The following is an 8,004-nucleotide window of genomic DNA, read 5'->3' as shown; positions in this document are numbered from 1 at the left end:
TAAAGAAAGTTGTGTCTTAAATAAATTTCCTGGAAATGACATATATTCAGTCAAATTTTATATTTTTCTTCAAAATGATTGATAAATGTTAGAACATGCTGTAATTTCATTTCCAGTTGTGGCAGTGCTTGGACAGACCTTTTTATTTTTAGATTCGGTCAGCCCAAGTAAAGAGGGAGGGAGGGAGGGAGGGAGAGAGAGAGAGAGAGAGAGAGAAAGAGGGAGAGAGATAAATGTGTGGCCATATTCACAGGGGGTCAGTGAGGGTTAATGAGATAATAGTGATAATCTATGTTTAGCAAAACAGAAAAATGCTATGGATGTGCTTATTGCATATTGATAATGTAAAGGCAAAAAATAGTCCCACAAATAAAAAACATGCATAAACCAATATTTTCAGTGTTTCACATTCATAGACAAATACCTTGCTGAAGAAGGTAAAAAAAAAAAAAAAAGAAAAACCTCCAGCTTTAGAAAGACCCAAGTTCCCAAGGTCTGTCTGAGCAAAGTTAACAGAGGCAAGCTTACCACATTGTTCCAATGTTCAGCCTTATCCATTAGTCAATCACTAACTTCTGGATCTCATTTTTTTCAGGAATGTGCACATCCAATTTTGTATAAAAGCTACATTGCTGAACTACGTTTTTTTGAAAAGGGATTGTGAATAGAAAATTGGTTTAGACAACTCAAATAGCTCTCTAAATTCTCTTTAGCACACTTGGAAGCACAAGGACTATTGTGGGCCACTAGTTTTTATTAGTTGCAAAATACAAAGTCATTCTTGTAAGTTTCAGGACCAACTATAGAAGATTTCAAACTTGAACATTTTCCCCAGGGACTAGCCAAGTCCCTGTTTACAGTCCAAACTCTTAGTTCAGTGCAATTTGGAATATCTGCAACAATAATGGCATGCTCTTTGGAATTTTTTTTTCTTTTCTTTTTTTTTTTTATAATTTGGGCAGATGTACCGACAAGCAGTACAGTTGGACCAGTGGGTGATTCTCAAAGATGGCTATGTAGGAGACTGGAAAACTAAACCTAGTCCTTTATACTCCTTACTGAATGAAGGATGATAATCTCTAGGTGTGTGACATCAAAAGATTCTATGTTATAATTGTGTATTTTGGAGGAAATATTTTGATTTTTGCAATAAATCTACAGAAAGTAAAGTTTTGGTGGAAAAAAAATAAGTGTATAGGATGAAAGAGATTTAAAAGGCACTACTAAATAGTGAAAATTACTGTAAAAGAGAAGAGTTTAAAAGAACTGGTCATTTAACTGAGAGCTTAAGAAAATTTTCTTGGTTACAGAGGTGACAGAGGGATGAGAAGGATCATGCAGTACCCAGAGTGTTCCGTTCCAGTTTCCTCCCCCTTCCCATACTTGTCTGGTTCATGAGCAAGCTGTGAATTTGGATGGCTTAATCTGTGACTTGATTAGCTTGACTAAAGGCCGAGCTAAGTTGAAATATTTGGCACTGCCTTACAGAACTGAAACAGATAAACATCATCCTTGCCAAGTGGCAACTGCAAAAGTTTAAGGGTTTTGATCGGGACTAGAGGAGATTGCGAAAGTGAAGGGATGAAGATTTTATAATATATATTTATAATTAATAATGAACAAAGAGAAAGAGACAGAAAGAGGAACAGAAGGAGGAGGAAGAAAAAGAGAAGAGAGGGAGAGAAAGAGAACAAGTAAACACTTGTTACAGAGAGAGACAATTAAGAAAATTTACTTGATTTTAAAATTTATAAAGAAACAAAGAACTGGGCAATTCCAGCCATTCAGGAGATTGCAACAGGAGGATCAAGTTCAAGGCCAGCCTGGACAATTTAGTGAGAACCTGACTCAGCATACTACAGGGACACAGCCACATCAATGTTTATAGCAGCACAATTCACAATACCTAAACTGTGGAACCAACCTAGATGCCCTTCAGTAGATGAATGGATAAAGAAAATGTGGTATATATACACCATGGAATATTATTCAGCAATAAAAGAGAATAAAATCATGGCATTTGCAGGTAAATGGATGGAGTTGGAGAATATAATGGTAAGTGAAGTTAGCCAGTTCCTAAAAACCAAATGCGAATGTTTTCTCTGATTTAAGGCTGCTGATTCATAATGTGGTGGTCGGGAGTGGGGCATGGGAAGATTAGATGAACTCTAGATAGGGTAAAGGGGAAAAGGGGAGGGTGGGGTAGGGAGGAGACATGGGGGTAGGAAAGATGGTGAGTGAGATGGACATCATTACCCCAAGTATATGTATGAAGGCACGAATGGTGGGACTCTACTTTGTGTACAACCAGATATGAAAAATCGTGCTCTATTTGTGTGCTAGGAATTATAATGCATTCTGCTGTCATACATAACAAATTAAAATAAAAAAATGAAAAAAAAAAAAGGGCTGGGGATAGATATATATACAGTGGTACAGCACTGGCCTAACATCTGTGTTCCATCTCTAGTACCTAAAAAAAGAAAAGAAAAGAAAGAAACATAGGCTCACAAACAATAAATCATCATAAAGTTAAATGTATGGCAATAAGTAGAGAATGCTGTTCACTACAATGCATAGGGAATTAACACTGCAGGGTAACAAATCCATTGCTGCCAGAAACTGGAATTACAAAATGGTGATCAAAAGCATGTATTACTTGGCATAGCAAGCACACACGTTTTCACAGTCATATCCATTTGCTTCGCAAGAATTACACTGAACTGTCAGAGAAGAAATGCATTCCAGAATAATAAACAGGAACATTCCACCTATATCCCATAGGAGATAATGATATAATTATATATCAAGATACAAGTAAATGGGGCTAGGGTTGTGGCTCAGTGGAAGAGTGCTTACCTAGCATGTTTGAGGCACTGGGTTCAATCCTTAGCACCACAAAATAAATAAATAAATAAATAAATAAAGATATTATATTTACCTACAACTAATTTTTTTTTAAAAGATATAAGTTAAAAACACTTCTGGAAGGCTAATTCTTTCTTTCTTTTTTTTTTTTTTTTTTTTTTTTTTTGGTGTTGGTAATTGAACCCAGAGCTCTCATACATGGTAGACAAGTGCTCTGCCACTGAGCTACATCCCCAGACCTTTTTAAAAACTTTTTTTTTTTTTTTTTTTTGAGACAGGGTCTTGCTAAATTATCAAGGCTGGCCTTGAATTTGTGATCCTCTTGCCTCAGCCTCAAGTAGTTTGGATTCCAGGGGTCTGCCACTAGGCCTGACTGCTCCTATCTTTGTGTTTTTCAAAACCTTTCTTTTCAGGTAGGGGGGTTCAGTTGGGTACCAAAATATGTAGCCAAATTTGTCTGGGCTGACTTATCTGGGTTAAAACATCCAAAGTAATTCTCCATTTGTTATCCTTCTTAAAACGTTTTGTTAAAAGTCATCAGTAGGTGGATAAAATTGCTTAACACGGTGAAAACTCTAATTCAGAATAATTATCTGAGAGATTCAAATGAATAAAAGTTTGACTTATGAAGTTCTTTTTGAGATCTATGAGTTTGTATTTTAAAGCTCTCCTGGAATATGAGCTGATTCTCATGCATTTCCAAGGAGAGTTCCTTTTGAACCTATTTTAACAAACAGATAAAGATCATTTTTAATTAGTTCATCATTCATATGCAAATAAATGCTTTTATGGAATTTCGAGAGTGCTTGAAAGTGCTTCCCAAGGAAGCTAATAGTTCCCTCTGGATTTTATTTTTTCATTAATAATTTATTTAGCAAACATTTTCTTCCTAAAAAGTACAGAGGTCGTGATCTTTCCATGCTAGAATTAGCCCAACATTTTAGATACTCGATTTATTTCATGAGATATTACTAGAATTCTTATCATGACTTTTATCACAGAAGAATCGTAACTATGTCATGTATTTAAACCTTGTGGAAAAAAGTCCAGACGGCAGTTCCTTATGGTTTGATTTTAGCTATTTCTAGGACATTCATTTTAACATAAAACAGAATTCTGGAAAATGTGGGTTTTGTGTTGATTTATCTAATGAATATTTATCTGTTTCTTCTTCCTCTTGAGCAACATGTTGGGAGAAGGTGCAGACAAAGGTAAGAATCCAAAACATTATGTAAATGTGATAACAAGGACAAACTACAGCCAATGAACAAAGATTGGAGGAGGACGTGATGCCCCCCACTCAGCTCCCCCCAACCCTCTCCAACTCCACCCCCCACCCCCCACCCACCAGCACAGTCCAGGCTGGGTTAGTTACCCAGAAATCCCTGCGTGTGAGAAGGAATGTGGTGTACCACCAACTCACAGAGGGGTTTATATACAGCAGCACCATGGTAGTGGCTGACAAATACACTTACAAGCTGTAGTAGCTCCTTATTAACTCATAGAGGATGAAGGAGAGGAAGCAAAAAAAAAAGACAAAAAGGAGTGACTGAAAGATAAGAAGGGTGAGAAATATCTTGGTCAAAACACAGGCAAATATCAGCTAAAGTTCAACCAAAGTCCACATCACAGGCTAGAAGTATAATGAGTTGGGGGCGGGGGGTTAAGAACCGTCCAGATCCTCAAATCCTCCTTTTATAGAAGGAGATATCAAATCTCAGAGAGATGGAGTTCCAAGTTGTGAAGGGGCAGGTCATTATTCCCTCTGTCCATCACTCTGCTGTGGACAGGCTCAAGTCAAAAGTGACCTCCTCTGTTACCCCTGCCCTGCTTTTCCTAACCTAGAGGGATCTCTTTCACCTCGGAATTTCAAGTGTTCATACTGCTTTCTACTTATGTTTTGGTCATTTGTATGAGTATGTTTTAGCTTTCTGTCTTCAGTTTGTCCAACAGGGTGCGGTGTATGTGACAATAGTAATCTTTTGAATAAAAGAATGATTCCCAAGAACACTTTTTAAAAATGGACATTTTCCTTTACCTTGTCCCAATTTAAAAGAGAAACACTTTTGGTTTGCTTTTCCTGGTTTACGAGTCTTTCCCTGTTCTAGGCAGCTTGCTCAGCAAAGCCTGGCTGGAGCTGGAGAGAAAGTTCAGCCTGGAGGGCAGAGCTGAGGAGCTCACAGGTGGGGAAGGGTGGTCTATATACATGTGTCTCCTGCTGGAGGGAAAAGAATAGGAAAGAGGGAGAAATAAAGGAAGGAAGGAAGAAAGTTAGATAACCAGACCTCATTCCTTCTTTCTTCCTTTTAATAAATGATTTTTATAAATTCTGTTTTGTTTCTCTCTGTTCCTATGAATCCAGATGATGGATTATTCAAAGTCTCCCCTCGGAGCATTCCTCTATCCCCAAGCGATGTTTAGAAAAGAAAAAAAAAAAAAATTCTGGGGAATTTTAGTGTACCAGAAGCCAGAGGACCTTAGCTTCTCCTTTGGGTGACAAGTTAGCTAGTAATGGATGCAACTCAAACCTGATTTGAGTGATATTGCTCATTGTCACAGAGCCAGAAAAACTAGTCATATGTAGATTATCTAATCATTTCAAAGTAAAAAAAAAAGGAATAGATTTTAAACTCTTGCTGTGTTATTATGCTAAAATAGAAATCATTATGGAATTATGTCAAAGGAGGGAAGATGGTTTATACCCAGAGAAGGACTTTACAGCTCACAGAAAGAGATGTCTTCTTTTTCCACATTTTTATTGGTACATTATAGTTGTACATAATGGTGAGATTTCTTGTTACATGTTCATACGTGCACATGAAAGAGATGTTTTTTCCCATCAGTGAGCTCTTGTGAGTTACTGATAATGTCCCAATGGATAACATATTGCTAATCTGTTGTTTCTTCTCCTGGGAAATCAGGAGTCAGGGGCTAGAAATAGGGGAGAAATAGAGTCTACCACTCATCAAATATCTGCAGAAACTTGTGGCAGAACAGTGATGTGACCAAAACAAAATAAAACAAATCGACTGATCTAGTTCCAAGCAATAGGAGAGCGTGCTTTAATTGCTACAAAGCCCTGGAAAGCAAAGCAGAGGGTTCAATGTTCCCCTCCTGAGGGCTGAAGCTATGTTTTATTTTCCATGAATTCTGTGTACCCCTCAGCAACATGAAGTGGGCACTCAACAGATGTTCGCTGTATTGAAATGAAGGCATACGTGTGTAGAAAAGGCGACCATGTGCCTGTGTTATCTTTCTTATTGAGCATTTCTGAATCTCTGCCAATCTCTTCTGTTCTTTGCACTTCACAAATTGGTGACAGAAAAGCAGATGCCCTCATTCTTTTGTACTATCTGTTCTAAGCCTGGATGTCACAGTAACTTTTTTCCTTTTTTTTTCCCTCCAAGTGAAGAAGTGATGATGTTTCTGGTAAACAATGCACGTGTCCATTGCCTCTAAAGATGACAAATCAAGTTCTGCACAGTGGCACACACCTGTAATCCCAGCCTCCCAGGAGGCTGAAGCAGGAGGATCAGAAACCCAAAGCCAGCCTCAGCAACTTAGAGAAGTCCTGTCTCAAAATAAAAAAAATAAAAAGAGCTGGAGATGTAGCTCAGTAGCAGAGTGCTTGAGTTTAATGATTTCATTCTCCAAATCTTTGGGGTGTGGGGATCTGGGCGAGTCCCTCTCTGAATGAGATACCCATCCCTCCATTCCTCAGTTCCCCTTCTTAGTCTTGCTTGTTTCATACTAATAGCTATACAACTCTGTCTAGAGAGTCTGTTGTTACTCTTTTTTAAAAATGAAATTTTCTTGCTGGGTGCGTTGGCATACACGTGTAATCTCAGTGACTCAGGAGGCTGAGGCAGGAGGATCACAAGTTCAAGGCCAGCCTCAGCAGTTTAGCAAGGCCCTAAGCAACTTAGAGAGATCTGGTCTCAAAATAAAAAATAAAAAGGGCTGGGGATGTAGCTCAGTGATTAAGTGGCCCTGGGTTCAATCCATGGTTCCAAATATAAATAAATAAATTTTTCATGAGAAGTACATCTACATTTTTTTGTTTTATTTTTGGTACTGGGATTGAACCCAGGAGCACTTATCCACTGAGCCATATCCCCAGCCCTTTTCTGTATTTTATTTAGAGATAGGGTCTCTCTGAGTTGCTTAGGATCTTACTAAGGTACTGAACCTAGCTTTGAAATCGCAATCCTCCTGCCTCAGCCTCTTGTGCTGCTGGGGTTACGGGCATGCACCACGGCACTTGGCCAACTATATGTTTTATTGCAAAAAAGGGTTAGGGGAGATCTGTATGGAGTAAAAAGGAAGAGTTCCAACCCACTGCCATCCTGTTATCAATTAATTCTCCAGAGGTCCCTCTGATACCATCTTGGCCTTGAGAGACTGAGACAGATTATCTGGGAGTCAGTGGTTGAAAACAGAAAAAAAACCCTTACACTTGAAATAATTCTGCCTGTGTGCCTTCCGATATAATTCACAGTTTTTCTAAAACACTGGTCAGGTACTATAAAGGATTTTAAAGTGATTACACCCAGCACATCCTGTTTGCTGCGCAGACTGCCAAACGTACACCTTGTATTATTCTTCATACATCCTGGATTCCTGGGGAGAGGGTGTACGATGTGGGTGTATTTCGTGTGCTTGATATCTATAAATACACTCCGAGGCTGCTCAAAGCTGCTCACTGTTATTTCAGCACATTCACTCTTCCCGGTTTTTACATACACCCGCACTCTCACAAAAAAGGAGTAAAACTGAATTTTATTTCTGCTATGATGACCACGATTCCAGATAAATTGCTACAAAACTAGGTATCATTGTTTAAGTGCACCTCATCCTAAAGATGCAACGTTAACCTGTAGCCTTTGAGCAGCCAGATGTAGGAGAGCCCTGGTTCTCCACTCTGCGGGCCCCGTTTGGGGGCTGGCTTCCAAGATGCTGACTTCTATTTTCGCCTGCATCTGCCTTCTGCAGTTTGATTCAGGGTTCCTTTCCCCCCTGCCCATGATTCTGATTCCACTTCTTGGCTGAAGCCTTCTCTCTTCTTTTTTCTAGGAATCCCTACCCACAAGCTCTCCACCCACCGCTGCCTGCACCCTGCCCTTGCAGTCTGCACTC

General features: G+C 39.0%; 1 long non-coding RNA gene across 2 annotated transcripts; it reads left to right on the top strand.

Moving 5' to 3' along the window:
• Positions 1-1,534: 1,534 nt before the first annotated feature.
• LOC139705268 (uncharacterized) lies at positions 1,535-6,460 on the top strand. 2 transcript variants are annotated; one of them, XR_011707175.1, is made up of 3 exons: positions 1,535-2,055; positions 4,051-4,079; positions 6,276-6,460. It is a non-coding gene; the product is annotated as an uncharacterized lncRNA (long non-coding RNA). The 2 variants fall into 2 exon arrangements; XR_011707176.1 differs by having other exon boundaries at positions 4,977-6,460.
• Positions 6,461-8,004: the final 1,544 nt, after the last annotated feature.

Source organism: Marmota flaviventris, chromosome 3 (genome assembly GCF_047511675.1).
Source record: "Marmota flaviventris isolate mMarFla1 chromosome 3, mMarFla1.hap1, whole genome shotgun sequence".
NCBI classification, from domain to species: Eukaryota; Metazoa; Chordata; class Mammalia; order Rodentia; family Sciuridae; genus Marmota; species Marmota flaviventris.
The sequence above is the reverse complement of the archived record's forward strand: the minus strand, read 5'-3'. Positions and strand labels throughout refer to the sequence as shown.